This window comes from Podarcis bocagei, assembly GCF_964188305.1.
Source record: "Podarcis bocagei genome assembly, chromosome: 6".
Taxonomy (NCBI): Eukaryota; Metazoa; Chordata; class Lepidosauria; order Squamata; family Lacertidae; genus Podarcis; species Podarcis bocagei.
The window spans coordinates 58,208,668-58,228,275 of NC_138130.1; the positions used below are offsets into that span (position 1 = coordinate 58,208,668).

The window sequence follows — 19,608 nt, forward strand, 5'->3', positions numbered from 1 at the left end:
AGGGCTGCTAGGGATGGCAGAGGTTGATTGATTAGCCCAAAGAAACATCACCGCTCTCTCCATGTCATTAGTGGGGATGAGTAAACCATGTGAGAAAATGCCTCAGTCTTTGCACGGAGCAGTCTATGTGATTTGAACCACCTGTGGCTCGCATACTCTACCAGCCAGCATGTCAGAAACTCATCTACAGCCATCAACTAAATTAGATCCTTCCATGCTGGGCTGCTGTACTCTTGGATTATTATTTTTTTATAAACAGAACCTGTTTCAAGGAAAACAAGATACATGATCTATTCTGAGCCCTTCTTTCCCTTTGTCTCTTGTATATAGTAGTTTCTGCTCCCAACACAGCCATTTTCTATAAAGTCACAGATTTTTGTTAGTATATCTGTATACCAGCAAGCTGTACATTGTGGACATTTGCTTGTCTTGCACTTTGCTCTGCATATACAAAAGAATTACAAAGAAATGTGAGTTCATATACCTATTTTTGCTTAACAGTGCGTGTATATGTGCTTTTTTTATTGCTGAGTTGCTCTGTACTGTGTCTGTTTCTGTCTCTGATTAAGGTTCTGATCAATTTTGTGTAAAATGAAGCTCTGAGTCCTCCATTCACCCTTACGCAAAATAAAAGTGGCTATGACTTTCTTTCCTTTTGGCAGAAGCAGGTGAAATTCGTAGGCACAGAGGCCCCTCCAGAGTGGATTAAGCCTGTCAAAATATAGACAAACAGGTATGGCTTTTGAGGATAAAGTAATAAGAAGTCACTTTTCTCCACAATCCATATCAGACAATACTGTACCTTTATTAGTTTAATTAAATCTCCAAAATCCATATTAATTATATTGGGGGGGGGCTTGTCTTTTGCTCTTTCTTACCTTAGAAGAATTAAGAACTGAATGAGAGACCCCAGACTGAAGATGAATCCTGCTAGGACAGTGACATTGTGGCTGAGTTGTTCCCAGAATCAACAAGTTTGGATTTGGATTCCCTTTTGAAGCAGCAGGTATGCAGTTTAGGAGTGCAATTTGCACCATCTTTGTCCATAGAGGCCCAGGTGACCTCTATGGCAAACAGCCCTTATCACCTACTTAAGCTAATACATCAACTGTGCCCTCACCTGGAGAAGGATTGATTTGCCACTGGGTCACATGTGCTGGTAACCTCATGTTTACACTACCATAAAGTTCTCCATGTTGAGCATCTCTTATGGACAATGCAGAATGCTGCAGGCCAGTGGTGAGTTTGGAGTGGTGCCAACACACTGGCAGAACTGACCCAGCACTCCTGCTGGCATGTATCCACGATACTGTTCCTTGACCCTCCATCTTTCTATTCCATTATGCAGTAGTGACATGGATAACTGGAAATTAGGTGTTTGCTGACACCCCACCTTCCCTGGCCATCTGCTACTGATTGGAGGTCTTGTGTATTTTTCTAGAGTGGACCAAGGAACCCTAGGGAAAATGTATTTAAACCCAAGTTGGAGAAGAACTGTAGAGTTGTATATCTGAGATATTTCTCATGGAATCCAAAGTGTTGTATTTCAAAAGTAATGGTTTCTAGCTAGATTAGATGCATGTAAATATATAGTTTAACATTATTGTAAGGGTATCAGGAGGTTGCAACTTTCTCTCGGTTGCTAGCAAACTACCCTTCTTGTAATTCCAACGCGTATTGTATCTCTGTCCGGAACGCGTTGTAATCTTGGGGCTTTCCTCCAAACTTATTCACTAGCCCTGGGACCTTCCTTCTGATCGGGGTGGCTCTGACCTGACCATCCTGTGCTCGCCTCTCCTTCACCTGGGCTGACAGCATAGCAACGTGTGCCTCGAGGTCTCGGTTCCTCTCAATTAGCCCTCGCACCATAGCTTCCTGCTCCGTCTCCACAGCTGGTCCGGTCAGGCTCATCGTGCTGCCTTCAGACGGCTACCCTCGAGCAAAGTCAGGGACTCTCAGATTGCTGTAAGGGTATCCGGGGGTTGCTCGAGAACAATCAGGCAAATGCCTCCCTGGTCTGTTGTAAAGCCTTGTTATTGGTGCCAAAAAAACCTTCATCATGCAGAGCGCCACTGTTCCGTGGCTTGCTCATTCACTGGCAGAATCTGAAAGTGGGCAGTCCTTAAACCTTCCCCAGCAGAGTAGTTTCTTAACACCCAGTCTGCGCTTCCCCTCTCTGCGCGGAAGCCTACTGCGCAAGGAGGGCGTGGGTAACGGAGGACCTCTCTCCTTCCCTCTTTGCTCAGGCAAGGTGTCCTGGCATTGCCTCGCTTCCTGCGAGCCCTGAAGTTCCTCTCCACTAGAGGTGTGGCTACTCTCCTCCACTGAGGAGGGGCTGCTTCCCATGATCTTTGGGGGCTCTCTGTAATCCATCCAGCTTTTCCCCTCTCGCCCCTGAGCCAATGGCAGTTCCCTGACAATTATTATAATTTCTGCTGTTTCCTGGACATTATTCAAGATATTGGTGGTGTCTGTAAGTCTGCACTTATTATTTAGAAGACCTGCTTAAGTAGGAAAAAATGTGACAGTTAATGCTGGGTAGTGAATAGTGCTTATCAACTTTCTGCCTCAAACTTTTGTTTTATAATTGGCCCACTGCAATTACGCCATGAGTGAAACACTATTGGTTGATTTATTATCATTGGTTTGAGGCAGATGGTGGTAAGTGTTGAACTGCACTCTGTATGGCATGGTACTAATGACAATTGCACCACAAATGGCATAGTGTGTAGTTTGATCAAGATAAGTTAATACTTTATCTTTCTGTAAATATAGAAGGCTTTGAAGGAAACAGGGCAATAACTTAGTTTTTTGAAATGTCTTATGTTTCCTTTCCTTAACTACTCACACTCCCTTTATAGATATTATTGGATAAGTAGATTACTAAAGCTGTCTTATCAGCTGATCTAACAGAAAGGGTCTGACCCCCTACTTCATAAAACAGTCTGACAGAAATCATCTTGCCACAGATGTCAGTTATTTTCCTCTGAGCTGTTGGGATCATAATACGTGTGATGTGGCACTGATATAAAGAGAATAACTAAGTTGTTTTATTTCACAGGGCTCAGTGAAAAGAAATTTGCTCAAAACCTTCATGTTTAACAGGTAAGTTTAGGTTTTGTGCTGCATTCCATTCATTTATCTTTCACTGAGCCAAATGAATGGGAGATATATAGATAGATAGATATTCTGCATGAGTTTGTGCCTTCCAGCCACTGGAGACAAAAAAATTGGATATTACCGGTGGCTTATGAGCTTGCAGATTCATACCTAAAGAACCGCCTGTCAAGAAACCAAGCAAACTACTAAAGTCATTCTATTCTGGTATCAATTAGCAACTTGTGATGCCTTCTCTGCTCATGCAGCAAACAAATCTTCATCTCCATTACTGCTTATATTACCATAATATTTTTGTTACAATGGTAATAATTTTTGTGTCACTGTGCTCGCTCACATATCTATCTCAGAAAATGGCATAAATAGAGATGGGTGGTAGATATTTGTATGAAAATAGATACTGTGAATCAAATACCACTGGTGCTTTGCTTATGGAAATACCCACTTGGGGCCCTTTCCCACAAAGATATATTAGTCTACAGGTTTTGCTATGAGAGTGAATGATACCTCTTTTGAGAGGAACCGTTATAATTTCTGGAATGGTGCCCTGGCTTCAATCTGCTGCTATTACTGTGGAATATGAATGTTGGCACTTTGAGGCATCATGTCCTATAAAATCCTTTCTTGCCCTAAGAAGAGCCAGTCATATCTATTTAATTTTGGCTAGCTAGCCATTTATTACAAAGAATCCCTTAGACAAAATACAGCCATTTTACAGCTTCTGCCTTTATAAATTCTTCCAGCTAGTTACATCACCACTAATTGAAAACAATAACAGCATTTTTCTGAGCACTAGAGTAATTAGCAATATGATTTTAATTATGGAGACTTGCACTTTTTTAAATAAAAAAATCATCCCAGTTTCACTCCACTATAAATGATATCTTAATCTTACCTGCACTGCAAAATGTTTTTTTTAAAAAGAAAAAAGAAAAAGAAGCAGCAGCAGGAATGTCCTGTTAAATTAGAGGAAAATATATTTTATTTACACATAAAATGAGAAGACATGAATAATTTTTTAAATCATGCATGCTATTCTTCATGTTTAATACACATTTGCAGCATTAACCATGGGTGCCCATTAAATTAAACTGGGAGTTCAAAGCAGGAATTTCAAACATTTGAGCAGGTACAGTGGGATTCTATACATGTCTACTCAGAAGTAAGTTCCAGTGGCTCCAGTTGGACTTATCTTAAAGTAAGATAGGTGTATACAGGATTGCAGCCACAGGGTTGTAGCCAAGTTCTACTTAGAGTAGGCCCATTTAAATTAATGAACCAAAGTATGACTAATGTTAGACATAACTCCTAATCATTCTTTATTTAATAATGTTTTCAAACTATGAGAATACTAGCCAATTGCATATCTGTTTACTTAACTTATTGCTTGGCAGCCATCTCCTTTCTTGTAAATTGAAGCTATTGCTATGAGACCTACCCTCCAGAGCAGGAGAACTCAAGCTTGCTCCATCTTCCCTTGAGATATGTGAAGATGGCTATCAAATCTCCTCTCAAACTCCTCTCAAACTTTAAGGCTAAACATACCCAGCTCCTTCAACCATTTTTCATAAGACCTGGCTTCTAGACCCTTGATCATCTTAGTTACCCTCCTCTGCACACATTCCAGCTTGTCAACAACCTTCCTAAATTGTGGTGCTCAGAACCAGACACAGTAGTCCAGGTGTGGTCTAACCAAGGCAGAATATAGTCCACAAAGTTCAGGTATTCTGGCAATGTTGATTTGACCACACTTTCTTGTTTGTGGTATTGGTCCTTTTGGCAGGAGATGGACCTTGCTTGCCAACAGGGAGTGATTTGCGTCACAGTCAGCATTGTGATAGCCATGTGACACAAACATAGTTCAGTGTCAATTGCATGGTGACAATCAAGCTCCTCTGGTGCCAGTGACCTGACTTTGGATGTCTCCAGGACACTTGCTGTTTCAACCTAGTAGAGAAAAACAGGTTCATGATGCAGCAGCTGTGATATGGACACATCTCAAGCAGCCTTTGTCCATTCTCATTCATGCTGCCAATACTCAAGTGCCCAATGCAGTTGTCCCATGCATTGTGATCACTCCCAACTCTGGCATTGAAATCTCTCATTAGAAGTAGGCTGGGAACATCTTGCTTAACCAAGCTTACTTAGTCAAGGTTGCCAAAATGTAGTCATCTTGGACATTAACATTATGCCAATCTGCTGTTTGACAGGAAAGGGAAAGCAGGGAATAAATCCTGTCTTCATGTCTTCTTGAAAAAGTAATTAAACCCACCTAAGGTTCGAATCCCTGCGGCGGAGTGAGCTCCCATTGCTCGGTCCCAGCTCCTGCCCACCTATCAGTTCGAAAGCACATCAAAGTGCAAGTAGATAAATAGGTACCGCTCCGGTGGGAAGGTAAACGGCATTCTGTGTGCTGCTCTGGTTTCGCCAGAAGCGTCTTAGTCATGCTGGCCACATGACCCAGAAACTGTATGCCAACTCCGTCGGCCAGTAAAGTGAGATGAGCGCTGTAACCCCAGAGTCGTCTGTGACTGGACCTAATGGTCAGGGGTCCCTTTACCTTTAAGAGTGTGTATCACTAGGTAAAGCTAGGAGCTCCAGCACACAATGAAATCAATGTAGCAAGTACTGTTAGGAGCAACAGGTTTTAAAGTGTGCCATTTTCTCTCAGGGGGAGTTCTGTGTATTGTTCATATTTTATGTACAGTCTGCATGCTTTATGTATTTTACCTATATATTTTTACATATGTTATGTTCAATCACCCCTAAGATGCTAAGAGGGAATTGAATGCAAACTGCATAAAATTCCCTGTGAGAGCAACAGCATGCTATCAAGAGTTGTTGCTCCCGGCAGGACTTTCTACATTGTTTTCAATGTACACAGTGGCAGAAGCCCTGCATTCCAAGTTGTCATTTTTAGGAGGGTGAAATTACTCTTTAGAAACTTAAAGCCTTTGCAGATGATCTTGTTATGACACTACAGGAGCCGATACCTAGTACTAAGAGGGCCTTAGAAGTAATCCAGGAATTTGGTCAAGTGGCAGGCTTTAAATTGAACAAATTGAAAACCAAGGTTTTGGAGAAAAACTTAACACAAATAGAAAGAGAGGGGTTTCAGAATGAGACAGATCTAACAATAGTAAAGAAGGTAAAATACTTGGGGGTGAACATGACATCTAAGAATGTAAATCTTTTTAAAGATAATTATGAAAAATGCTGGTCAGAGGTGAAAAAAGATTTGGAAATTTGGACGAACTTGAAGCTTTCCTTGCTGGGTCGAATCGCTGTTATTAAGATGAATGTATTGCCTAGAATGTTATTTTTATTCCAATCATTGCAAATCATTGATAAGATGGACTGTTTCAAGAAGTGGCAAAGAGATATATCTAGATTTGTCTGGCAGGGCAAAAAGCCCAGAATAAAATTTAAAATTCTTACTGATGCTAAAGACAGAGGGGGGGTTGCCCTGCCAGACTTAAAACTTTATTATGAGGCCGCAGCTTTCTGCTGGCTGAAAGAATGGCTACTTCCGGAAAATACAGATGTTTTGGATCTTGAAGGAAGTGATAATGTATTTGGGTGGCATGCATATCTTTGGTATGGCAAGGTTAAAGCTCATAAGGAATTTAGAAACCATATTGTCAGGAAATCACTGTTCAATGTCTGGATAAGGTACAAAGACTTTTTGGAGACCAAAACTCCAAGGTGGCTATCACCTATGGAGGCGAAAGCTTTGAAAAAAACTCAACATGGAAGACAAATGGCCAAAATATTGGGAAATTTTAGAACAGGAGGGTGACAAACTGAAATTGCAGAGTTATGACAAGCTTAAGGAGAAGGTGCGGGACTGGCTACATTATTTTCAGATAAGAGAGGTTTATAACTTGGATAAAAAAATTGGTTTCCAGGTGCAAAAATCAAAGTTGGAAACAGAACTGCTAGAACCCAATGTAAAGATACTTTCGAGAATGTATAACCTGCTGTTGAAATGGAATACTGAGGAAGAAACAGTAAATCGGCAATGATAAAATGGGCACAAGACATAGGTCATAACATCATGTTTGCTGACTGGGAGAAGTTGTGGACCACCGGGATTAAGTTTACGGCATGTAATGCCTTAAGAGAAAATATAATGAAAATGATGTATAGGTGGTACATGACCCCAGTCAAGCTTGCAAAAATATATCATTTGCCCGATAACAAATGTTGGAAATGTAAAGAGATTGAAGGTACATTCTTTCACCTTTGGTGGACGTGCCCAAGGATCAAGGCCTTCTGGGAAATGATATATAATGAACTGAAAAAGGTATTTAAATATACTTTCCCGAAGAAACCAGAGGCCTTCCTCCTGGGCATAGTGGACCAATCGGTGTTAAAGAAGGATAGAACTTTTTTTATGTATGCTACAGCAGCAGCAAGAATTCTCATCACAAAGCATTGGAAGACACAAGATCTACCCACCTTGGAAGATTGGCAGATGCAACTAATGGACTATATGGAGATGGCGGAAATGACTGGCAGAATCCGAGACCAGGGAGAGGAGACGGTGGAGGAAGATTGGAAGAAATTTAAAATTTATTTGCAGAAATACTGTAAAATTTATGAATGTTAAGGACATTGAAATGAATCGCAGGGGCTTTAGTAACAAAGTAAAATGTAAGATTGGACTAACAACAGATAAATTAATAGGATATGAATTTGCTGAATTAATTTTTTAAAAAGGGATACAAGAACGGGAGACGTGAGGAAGTCGGGAAAATAAGCTAATTGAAAATGAGAAATTAAGAAAGAGGGAATTTTTGTTTTTTGTTACTATATGTGTTTTTATCTTTTTTTCTTTTTCCTTGATGTGTTTGTATTTTTGTATTGTATTGTTTTTTGTGATTTTGTATTTCTTTATGTTTATGTATGCTTGCCTATTGTGAAAACTTAATAAAATATTTATTAAAAAAAAAGAAATTACTCTTTAGAAATAATAAAAGATGGCAGGCGAGAAGTCTTTGGACCACAAGCACTTTCAATTCAGACCACCACGTAAGTGTGTGTGCTTTTGTTAATGCATTCATTATACACACACACACACCTTTGTCTTTAAAAAGTCACATGGAATGTAAAGGATTTTTCTTTCCATTCTGTGACAAACCAGCCCAACAGCATTTTTGTTTTTTGTCCACCCCTACCCACCCTGCGTAGTGAACAACTATACAAAAACAATTCACTTTCTTCCATGTGTTAAGCATTTATTTGCACCAGCCTCTAATCTGCAAATCTTCTAATCAATATTGTTGTCATCGGGCAATATAATCCCCATGTGGGTAGCATCATTTGGGAGAGATGTCCTTGCAACAATGTCACTATCCACAGTTCCCACTATAATCATGGGTGACTCTAAATCACACAGGTTTTGAATAGGAATCAAACACTTCATTGTCATGGAGGGTGACAGTGACAGGGATAGAGCTTAATAGTGCTTGTTCCCCTAAGAGAGTTAATAGTGTGGCCAATTAAAATACTTGCAGAGAGTTTGTGTCATAAAAAAAAACTTGTTAAGATCCAGTACACAGCAGGTCACACCACACCTGGAATACTGTGTCCAATTCTGGGCACCACAATTTAAGAAGGATGTTGACAAGCAGAGGAGGGCAACCAAGATGATCAAGAGTCTGGAAACTAAGCCTTATGAGGAACGGTTGAAGGAGCTGAGTATGTTTAGCCTGGAAAAGAGAAGATATGATAGCCATCATCAAATATCTTAAGGGCTGTCACATGGGAAAGGAAGCATGCTTGTTTTCTCCTCCTCTGGAGGGTAGGACTCAAACCAATGGCTTCAAGTTGCAAGAGAACAGATTCTGACAAAACATTCGAAAAAAACTTTCTGACAGTAAGAGCTGTTTGGCAGTGGAACAGACTCCCATGAGAGGCGCTGGACTCTCCTTCCTTGGAGAGTCATGGATGCTTTAGCTGGGATTCCTGCATTGCAGGGTGTTGGACTAGATGACCCTTGGGATCCTTCCAGCTCTAAGATTCTATGATTCTAGTCCATTCACATCTAAGCCCGGATAAATGTATTCATAGTCCAGATGTCATGAGACCCTCTGTCGTGTTGCTGCAGCAAAGACACTGCAGTGTTGCTCTTGTTGCTTTAAAAAAACCTTATTTCTTACTTTTCTTATAATCATTGCTTTTGAGTATGTAGCCTTACATATCTAACTTTATATTTAGTAATTCTATGAATGTCAGGTGGAATATAAAAAATATGTGGCATGATAAGCAAGCAGTGAACAACACCTCCCCATATGTCAGATTAATGTTTAACTTTTAAATTATGTGAACAAGTTAAATAATCCATATCATATGACAGTTTTTAAGAGCTGAGCCCCTAGATCCTATAATACGTCTTAAGAAAATGCAGTTTAAGAATTTTTTTCTGTCACAACATAGGGTATAAGACTGCACTCAGATTTTATTTGTTAAAATATTTATCCATCCACCTTTTTGCTTTCAAAATGTATTTTTTTCCTGCAAGTGTCTCTCCTTTGTAGAAGCATCTATGTAAGGGAGGCTCATCGTTTAATATGTTAGCCTTCCTGAGCTTTACCTAGAAGCTTTATATAAACACGCATGTGCTGCTCTAATCTATATGCCATAATGGATGATCAGAGTGCAATCCTGGTGGCTGCGAGCGTCTGCTTTGTAAGGATGTTCCCTGCAAAGAATGTGTTGGTGAAGAAGCACCCAGCAGAATTAGACCATCTGCCCCTGCCCATCAGATGACTGATGTCAGCTGATGTACAAGAGGGTGTGGTTTTGTGGAAATGGCCCCAGAAGCCAACTTGAACCCTGTGATGGGCCAAGATTGGAATAGGTTGAACATCTGGTTCGCATGCAGGTCCAGGTTCAATCTCTGGCTTCTCCTGGTTCTCTGGGAGAGAACCATGCCTGAAATACTTCAGAGCCACTCCCAGTCAGTGTCATCTATACTGAGTTAAATGGGCCAATGGTTTGACTCAGTACAACACATCTTCCTGTGTTCCTAAAGTAACACTGAGAGTAGCAGCAGCAGAAATATAGATCAGCAGTTTAATTTGCAGTAGGTAACCCCCCCAAAGATGACATGATTTTTACCTGCCTGTATATCCAGAGTACACAATCACATTATGATTAATAAATTATCACAATATTTGCAGATTACTCTCCTTAACAGTATGTCCTAAACTGTATTACAGTTATATAAATACGGAGGAATATGTTCTGCATTCTTATAAAGAGCTTCTCTCATTTTTTTTGCCCACCACAGCATAAGTAAAATTCATTCCGTTGACAGGATCAAAAGATTAGCCATAGCGGTGAGGATTTTTTTGTTTTATTTTGTTATTTTTCTACAGGAAGATCAATCCGGTTGCATGTTTTTGGCATAAAATATTGCTTGGTGCTACTTAGAGGGAAACCATAAATCCACTGAGGTGCTACATTAATCAACCCATCCCTGGCAGCTTAAGTATATATCTGTTAAAATGAAACTCATTGCTTTTACAGGTACATAATTTGATCCCTCTGTCATCCTTTAAGTTCACCCTTAAAGCTCTGCGAAAAGATGTGGGTGTCATAACCTAACTTCACAATGAATATTCATTGTATACCTTGCAGGATTCTTTAAAAAAAAAAAGAATCATCACACTCTAGGAATTGCTGTGGAAAAATACACTGTTTTTATGTGTAAGCTAGCTTCTTCAAAAATAGTGTAAATAATAATTAGAGATTTAATTAGCTACTGCCTCCTCAAGGAGCAGGTGATGTGCTGGAGAAGTTGGAATTGATGGGATGCCATGCAGAAGGGGATACGCTGACCCTGCTCTCCTAAATGAAACCTAAAACCTAATTTTATTCAAATTAATCCCCAGCAAGTCAAGATCACTGACTTGCCAACAGAAGCTAGAAAATAAGCCAATAATGAATAAAACTCTGAGGAAACTGTTGTACTGATGTGGCAGGAAAACTCTCCTCCCTGACCTCTAAGCCTTATTCAAGTGGTGTTCTTAAAAATACATTGAGGGAGGTGTGGCAATGTGCATGCCCCAGCCTCCGACTTTTGCACATTGGGTGGAAGTGCTGAAGCTGAATTCTTCACATGAACATGCTTAGATCTGGAGCCTCAATGCATGGGGTTCCTGATTCTACATGCATGGGATTCTACATGTGTTCAGTCAAACACACTTGGAATCCCCCCTTTCAGCTCAATATAGTAGTCAGGGAAGCAACTGCCAGGCCTAGCATTGGAGGCTGTGTGGACATTGTGGGAAGGAGCTACACACATTCTCTCCTCCTTTCTTTTTTCTCTCCTAATATGTTTTTTTTTCTTTTTCCTATGAGGGAAAATGTTTGTGTGGAGGAGCATTTTATGAGGGTTTTTTTGGGGGGGAGGGGGAGTAGGCTGTATGCCGAGACCTTTCTAATCCCTGAATCCAGCAAATGTTAAAACATAAGTGAAGATTTAAATTCCTGGTTTGCTGATAGGCTAGATAATGGGCCATTAAGTGAACAGAGGAAACAGCTCAGCACCAGAGGGCAAATGTGCAGGACCCCTTCTTCAACTGGCTGGTAGTTAGAACTAGAAGCTAGAAGCAACAGGCTGGGAAGCCAGAGAGTTATAGCAATGTTTAAATCCAAGGCTGTGGCTTTTTGGGGAGCAAGACTATCTTGTGATATTAATGCTTGTGAACCCCTCCATCATAGACTCAGGTTGTATATATGCGTGTGTAAAAAAAACCATGTAGCATAAAGACACCACAGTCTCTGTTGTACCTCATTCCGAAGGAAACAAAAATCCTGAATGTGTGCCTGGATCCCCTGGAATCTTGAACTGCTCAGAGATTGGGGTGGCATGCTACAATATTCAATCCTATGAGTGTCCTCCATCTGCAATTTGGAGTGGTACAAGTTTATCACCTCAGTAGAACTTGCAGGCTCACTAAGAAAAACTAGTGAGTAAACCAAGCACAGTAGGCTATGAAGATATAAGAAAGCAAAGGGGAAAACAGAAGCTTTGATTTTGTTTTCCTCTGTGAGGGGCCTGCATTTTATAGCAACTCCCAGTCAATTTTCCTTTTAATTATCTGTCTCGGCTGCAGTTTTCTTACAGCAGTTCAGGACAGCTGGGCCTGCTGTAGAGGACAAGTTGTTTTCATGAATTATTTCTACTGCATTGACTTCCTTCTGATCTCCTTTGTTAATGACTGTTGTATTTGCTGCTACTAAATAACACCTATGCATTTTGCATTAGGGTCTTGTAATGAGCAATCCTAAAACTCAATGTGGGTGGCACCAAAAGGTTATTTCTATCATTGTCCTTGGAAAGCAAAAACTTTAAAATGCATTCCTTTCCTACATTGCCCTTAATTTCACACATAACGGAGTTGGCAAAGACACACAGAGAGATGCTCAGGCTAAGGATTAGCTCTTCATTTCCCCCTGAAAACTTGAGCCCAGCCCCTGCATATTGAAGTACATTTTTTTTCTTTCTAGTAGAGTTGCTATGTGGCTTTGTTCAAACAATGCCACCCACTGGCCTTATGCTGCCCTGGCTGCGCCCCCAGTTCTTATTTTATTACAAAAGCCAGCCTCTTGACCTGAAAGTGGCATAGATACAAGGCAAAAAGAGCACACAGTGTTTTACACAAATACTGAGGGGTTTTTTAAAAAATGAATCCACAGACACTTTCCATTGTTCTTCATCAAAGAGGGAACTAAATGCAATGAAACCTGAGATAGTCAGGAGAGCATGAGACTTGATCTCGGTCGTGGGTTTGAGCCCCACGTTGGGCAAAAGGTTCCTGCATTGCAGGGGATTGGATGACCCTCATGGTTGTTTCTAACTCTATAATTCTGTGACATTCAGAGAAGCAGTCATATTTAGAGAGGCAAAAGAAAGAAAGACCCATTGCCTAGAGAAGGGACTTCCTGGTTCATTCTGTAGCTCTTTCGTTGGTCTTCTCTGGGCCAGAAGTGAGAGCTGTACAGAAAGCAGCGTAAAAATCCAGGAGTCTGTCCTCTTTCTAACTCAAATCTTATTCCATAAGAAGAAGGTGGGGTGGGGTTGGAGGAGAAGCAAGTCCAAACTGTCCTGCCAATGGCAACAGAGATCATCACAGATTGTGTGTGTGTGTGTGTGTGTGTGTGTGTGCGCGCGCGCGCGCGCGCTGAAGGAGGCTGTGGCTCATCACAGCAGCTCATCAACCATATTGTTGGGGTTAGTGGCTGAGAAGGAGCAATATATACAAACCCTGCAGAATAGTCCAGGGTTGTTATCCAATCTTCTGATGTTTTAGGGTGGTTTTTTAAAGGGGAAATCCCAGGGGTGTGAAGTTGATTGGAGCATCAATGATTGAAGAGAGGGTGAGGTGATTAATCACTTTCCTACCCATTACTAGAAAAAGGGCTATTTTTGGCTGAGGGACACCATTTCATTTTTTAAAGAAAGCCAAAATGGAAAGTATTGTAATCTAAATGCAATCTAAAAGTCTCTACAATATTCACGTTTTCTAGGTTCTGAGGAATGTAATTGCCTCCTATGTTCTAGAGCTGCAGTCTTGCACACAGACCTCTCAAATCCCTTTGACTTCAATTGGTTTGTATCAGCCTCATTGAACAGGACTGAAGCTTCTGCTATACACTGATAATGTAATATTTGAGTAGGACCAGAGTTCTGAATATGCTTTGCCCAGTATGCTATAAGCTCATCCCTCTCACTCAGAGAACCACCACCTTTGAGAAGTCTCTCTGACAGAGGTCTTTCAGGCATTTCCTTTCTGACAACCACGTCTTCCGTCACAAAGGGAAAGAGGGCAGCCTCATTCTGAAACAGCTAGTCCCAATATGTTTTACATTGCTGCATGCATGAATGACTCCTGAAACATCTGTGTGTGAGTACTGAAAGCTGACAAGTACAAGACTGGTGGGGGCACAGAGGGAGGGAGGCTCCACTTTAACTTAACATCTCTGAAACAATTACATTTGCATGTAGGACAATCCTCAAGAGAGAATTTCTTTTTTGATCCTGTCAGTTCTCTTTATGGTTTCCGTCTTGAAGACAAGCTTTGTTTCAAGGTGTTCCATTGTTTGGTTTTATTTTTTTCAAAGATGAGGGGGCAATGGAGATCAAATGACCGCCTGTTAAGGAGGCAGGAGTGGGAAGAAAGAAGACAAGCAGGTCCTTTCACCTCAATGTAGAGTTGGAAAAGGTTCAGATAAAGTCAATCGTAACAATCAAGGGAACAGAGCAGCTTTCCTATCCTAAGAGGAATGCTGCAACAACTGTGGAGTAAAATCGTAAAAAAAGCTCAACAACTTCAATCCTAAAAAACAGTCAACTTTGGTCGGCCCTCACGCATGTTCACTTCATCAAATCTGGCCCTCTTTGAAAAAAAGTTTGGGCACGAGGTATATAAAGTTATTTATGGTGCAGGACAGAAAAAAGATTTTATCCCTCTTGTGCTATATTAGAACTTGGGAGTATCTAATGAAGCTGAATGTCTGAGGATTTGGGACAGACAAAATACAGTGCCAGTTTAAGCTATGGAGTTAACTCTTACAAGTAACAGATGGCTTTAAAAGAGGATTAGGGAAGTTCATCGAAGATAAAGCTATCAATGGTTCTAGGCCATGATGATTCCTCTTCATCCTGGAGAAGAGTGACTAGTGGGGTGCCACAGGGTTCTGTCTTGGGCCCGGTCTTATTCAACATCTTTATCAATGACTTGGATGATGGACTCAAGGGCATTGTCAGGGAACTGCCATCGGAAGGACAGGAGGTGGAAGGGCTCACAGAGGTTGGGAGAGACTCAGCAGCTGAAGAGGGAACCAGCAGGGGGAGAGGAGGAGCTCCGAGGGAAAGTGAGCAGCAGGGATGGCTCAGAGACACTTCCAGCGAAAACAGTGGGGAGGTTTCAGGACCTCCTATAGGGACACCCACTCCTCGCCGGAAACTGTCACGCCGAGAGTCCAGAAGACGCGTTTCCATTAAGGAGCTTTTATGTTGGAAGAGATTCCGGAAGCAACCACTGTTGGAATCTGCCAGCGACTGATGGAGCCATGATTAAGGGGCTCCGTTACAGACAGAGGTTTGCGGACTTAACCAAACTCTGAGGGACAGGGATTTTACGCACAAGCAGCTCATCATCCCATCACAGGCATCCTGATCAAATTTGCAGATGACACCAAACTGGGAGGGGTGGCTAACACCCCAGAGGACAGGATCACACTTCAAAATGACCTTGACAGATTAGTGAACTGGGCCAAAACAAACAAGATGAACTTTAACAGGGAGAAATGTAAAGTATTGCACTTGGGCAAAAAAAATGAGAGGCACAAATACAAGATGGGTGACACCTGGCTTGAGAGCAGTACATGTGAAAAGGATCTAGGAGTTTTGGTTGACCACAAACTTGACATGAGCCAACAGTGTGACACGGCAGCTAAAAAAGCCAATGCAATTCTGGGCTGCATCAATAGGAGTATAGCATCTAGATCAAGGGAAGTAATAGTGCCACTGTATTCTGCTCTGGTCAGACCTCACCTGGAATACTGTGTCCAGTTCTGGGCACCACAGTTCAAGAAGGACACTGACAAACTGGAAGGTGTCCAGAGGAGGGCAACCAAAATGGTCAAAGGCCTGGAAACAATGCCTTATGAGGACCGGCTAAGGGAGCTGGGCATGTTTAGCCTGGAGAAGAGGAGGTTAAGGGGTGATATGATAGCCATGTTCAAATATATAAAAGGATGTCACATAGAGGAGGGAGAAAGGTTGTTTTCTGCTGCTCCAGAGAAGCGGACACAGAGCAATGGATCCAAACTACAAGAAAGAAGATTCCACCTAAACATTCGGAAGAACTTCCTGACAGTAAGAGCTGTTCGACAGTGGAATTTGCTGCCAAGGAATGTGGTGGAGTCTCCTTTTTTGGAGGTCTTTAAGCAGAGGCTTGACAACCATATGTCAGGAGTGCTCTGATGGTGTTTCTTGCTTGGCAGGGGGTTGGACTCGATGGCCCTTGTGGTCTATTCCAACTCTATGATTCTATGATTCTATGGTTCTGCTTTGCCTGCACTGTCAAAGGCAATGAGCCTCTGAATACCAGTTGCCGGGACTCACAAGTGGGCAGAGTGCTGTTGCGCTCAGGTTCTGCTTGTGTGCTTCTCATAGACATCTGGTTGGCCACTGTGAGACGAGGATGCTGGACTAGATGGGCATTGGGCTGGCCCAGCAGGCTCTTCTTAGGTACCAAACGAAGTTCTGGGTTATTGTTGCCTCTTAAGTTAGTTGGATGATGGAGACAATCTGCTTAGAGGTGTTTCATCTTCTTCGGTGTAGTCAGAAGCTTAAATTCTGACAAATGCTTCACATCTGAAAAGTTTGCTCCATCCCCTTGATCAATTTGGATGTCCTTTTTCCAGTTCTATAATATCCTTTTGGAAGTGAGGCAACCAGAACTGCACATAGTAATCCAAACTGTGGCCACAACATAGACTTGATAACTCTGAATAGAAATGTGCATATCTTAGATGCTCTCTAGGAGCTATAAAGTGAGACTTCTGTCAAGAAGTGATGAATCTGGTCAGTTTCCCGACATGAACAGTTTGTAATCAGGAGAGGAATGGTATCACTTTTGTTTGTTTTTAAGTGTTGCTTTGCTTTGTTTCCTTATGTTTGAGCAAATTCAGCAATTATTTTGCTGCAATATTCAAAGGTATGGGAGAGCTTCTCCTATCACTCTTCATGTTTTTTAAAACGTGGCAAATTATTTTAGCACTTAATTTATCAGTTGTGTGTGTGTTGAGGGGGAAAACCAGCTACACTGAATGCATAACACATCACAAGTGACTTCACAAAGTATAGAAAGATTTTTTAAAGAAATGGAATTTGTATTCTGTGCTGGCAATATTCCTCTATTACAGTTGCACATATTCCATCTTTTATGATAGCTTAGAGTGCTTTGGGTAGCTGAGCAGCATTTGGATAAGTGACTATTACATCCACACTTAAAATATTGATAACGCAATTGAATATTATAAGAGGATTTTCTATGGAAGCCCTTATGCACAGCAATTTTTCATGTGTCCCTGAGAAATGCTTTCGAGACTGCACTGCCAAGATGAAGGGTTTCTTCCCTCTACCTCCCTGACACCCGATTGTCTTCATTTGTTATTCAGCGACCTTAAAAAAAGGACTTAATTCATTTACTGAAGGGGACTGTACTGGTCCTAATGACATGTTCTCTGTGTAATTCTAATTGGTTTTCTTTTTTGAAGCATAACTAACAAAATGAAAAGCATACAAAAATAAATTTAATAATTGTAACATTTTAAAAACTCATATTACATTAATTTCTGAAGTTTGGCTCATTCTCATTCTTTCTCCCTTGATTTCAGCAAAAAGTGGTTTGCATACATATAGACACACACAATTAAATTAATTTGTTAGCCTTCAATCTCCTGTACCCATGGGAGTAAGTCTCATTGAACTGAATGGGATTTACTTCTGAGTAGACATGTACAGACTCCTCTATTGTAACTTCAATCCATTAGTTCACACCCTAACCTCCAGAGCAGGAGAAAACAAGCCTGCTCCATCTTCACGTGACAGCCCTTTAGATATTTGAAGAGACCTCCCAGTCTCTTCTTATCTAGGCTAAGCACATCAAGTTCCTTCAACTGTTCCTCATAAGGCTTGGTCCTCCTGTCTTTGCTGAATCTCAATCCACCTAGACCCACCTTCATCCACCATCTAAAAGTCTGAAAAGGTGAGCTTCAGTGTATGTTGTCAGCCATACAAAAGACTTCCTGGATGTGGAAAACCATATACCCTAGACAGGATGTCTCTTTGGTTTACCATATATAGGAAGTCTTTTGTATAACCAACATCTTCATATTTTACAGAAACAGATTTAACACCAAATTCACTCTTTTTGACAAGTATATAATTGTGTTTGAATGACTATTTTTTACTCTCACACTGGAATGGCTATATATTGAAGCTTATATAAATAGTAGCTTAATTAGAATATGCAAATAAAAATGCAATTGGACATATTAAAAATTGGCATAATATATTTTTTGTATGACAGCCTAATGGCATATTCACATCACTGACATCTAAGGCTATAAATGATTGGGCTTTAAAAAAAGTATTCTCATATGAGCTTGATTTCATGTAAATTTTTCATCAAACACTTAATGAAACCATCTAGCAAAAAGACAACATCTGGTAAAGTTGTTTATTGCTACTACTAGATCCCATTTCATGTAATTTCCCCCCATATATCAAGAAAGGGGTTGTGAAAAATTAATCAGGGTAGTCTAAATATTTCAGTATAATGACTATTTTTGTTCACTTGTATGGCTAACTTTTGGGAAATTTCTTAGAATGATTAGTTGTTATAGAATGTCAAGCAAATCAGCAATTGTCAATTTTATTAAAACAGGAATATAATGGCAATGCTACAAATAATAGTATTCATATGATACATCTCAATTGTCTTGGCAATCTTTAAAATAGTCCTGTAAAGGAGCTCAGTTTTCTTCTCCTGGTGTTATGCTGAAAGAATGATAGATTGGCTAAAGTGCAGCATTTCCAGATCACACATGGCACCAACTCTGATGCTTCTTCGCCCTACGCCAGATTTAGGGGAGCACAACTGGTTTGGTTGCACTGAGCATGGAGCCTCAGGGACACTGAATGGAGTGCAAGAGGTGGCGGGCTCTGAATTCCGGCATTGCACAGGGTGCCACTGAAAGCTGAGACCCCAAGGTCTGCCACTGCCTACCCTAGCTTGGTTAACTGAATGCTGCCAGGAGAGTATCACAGCTGCTCCAAACCCCTCAATATCCCACTCACAAGTGCCAACTTGAATAAAATATGGGGTGGGGGAGGGCAGGTAAGCCCCACTCCACATAATTGGTCACATGATATGGTGCATGCACACTATATGAATGGCAATGTCCATCAACTCAATGGGGGGTTGGCTCCCTCAGATATTTTATTGGGGGGGGGGCTAAATGGAACTTGGCTCGTAGGAGTTGGCTCCTATGAGCTCCTGTTGGACACTGGTTGCTTACCTGTGAGAACAATTTCAGAAGAAGAACATAAACTCTATCTAAAATTTCAGAGCAGGACATGGCTGGTCCAAAACTGCTTCAAAGGGTAGTTGTTGCTTCTTGCTGATCTTTGTGCATAATTTTTTATTAGTGTCAGTTTCCTCTCATTTGGAACAAAGTGATTAATAATGACAGAGCAGCTTGGAAGCAAGAGTAGGAGTGTGTCATATTATTTCATAATTCATAATGCCTTTTGAAATTAACTTTTACCTGTCTTATAGCATAAACATGTATGTGTGTGGGGGGGGGGAGCCTTAAGATTCCATTTCTTAATATGGAATACCTATGAAAATGGATGCCTTGATCTCAGTAATGCAGAATAAACATTGTGCATTAAGTTTTTAA

At 40.9% G+C, this 19,608-nt stretch overlaps 1 long non-coding RNA gene across 1 annotated transcript; it reads left to right on the forward strand.

Annotated features, from left to right (window-relative positions):
- The first annotated feature begins 878 nt into the window (after positions 1–878).
- LOC308590082 lies at positions 879–14,682 on the forward strand. The gene is made up of 3 exons (XR_014009687.1): positions 879–1,006; positions 3,062–3,115; positions 14,254–14,682. It is a non-coding gene; the product is annotated as an uncharacterized lncRNA (long non-coding RNA).
- Positions 14,683–19,608: the final 4,926 nt, after the last annotated feature.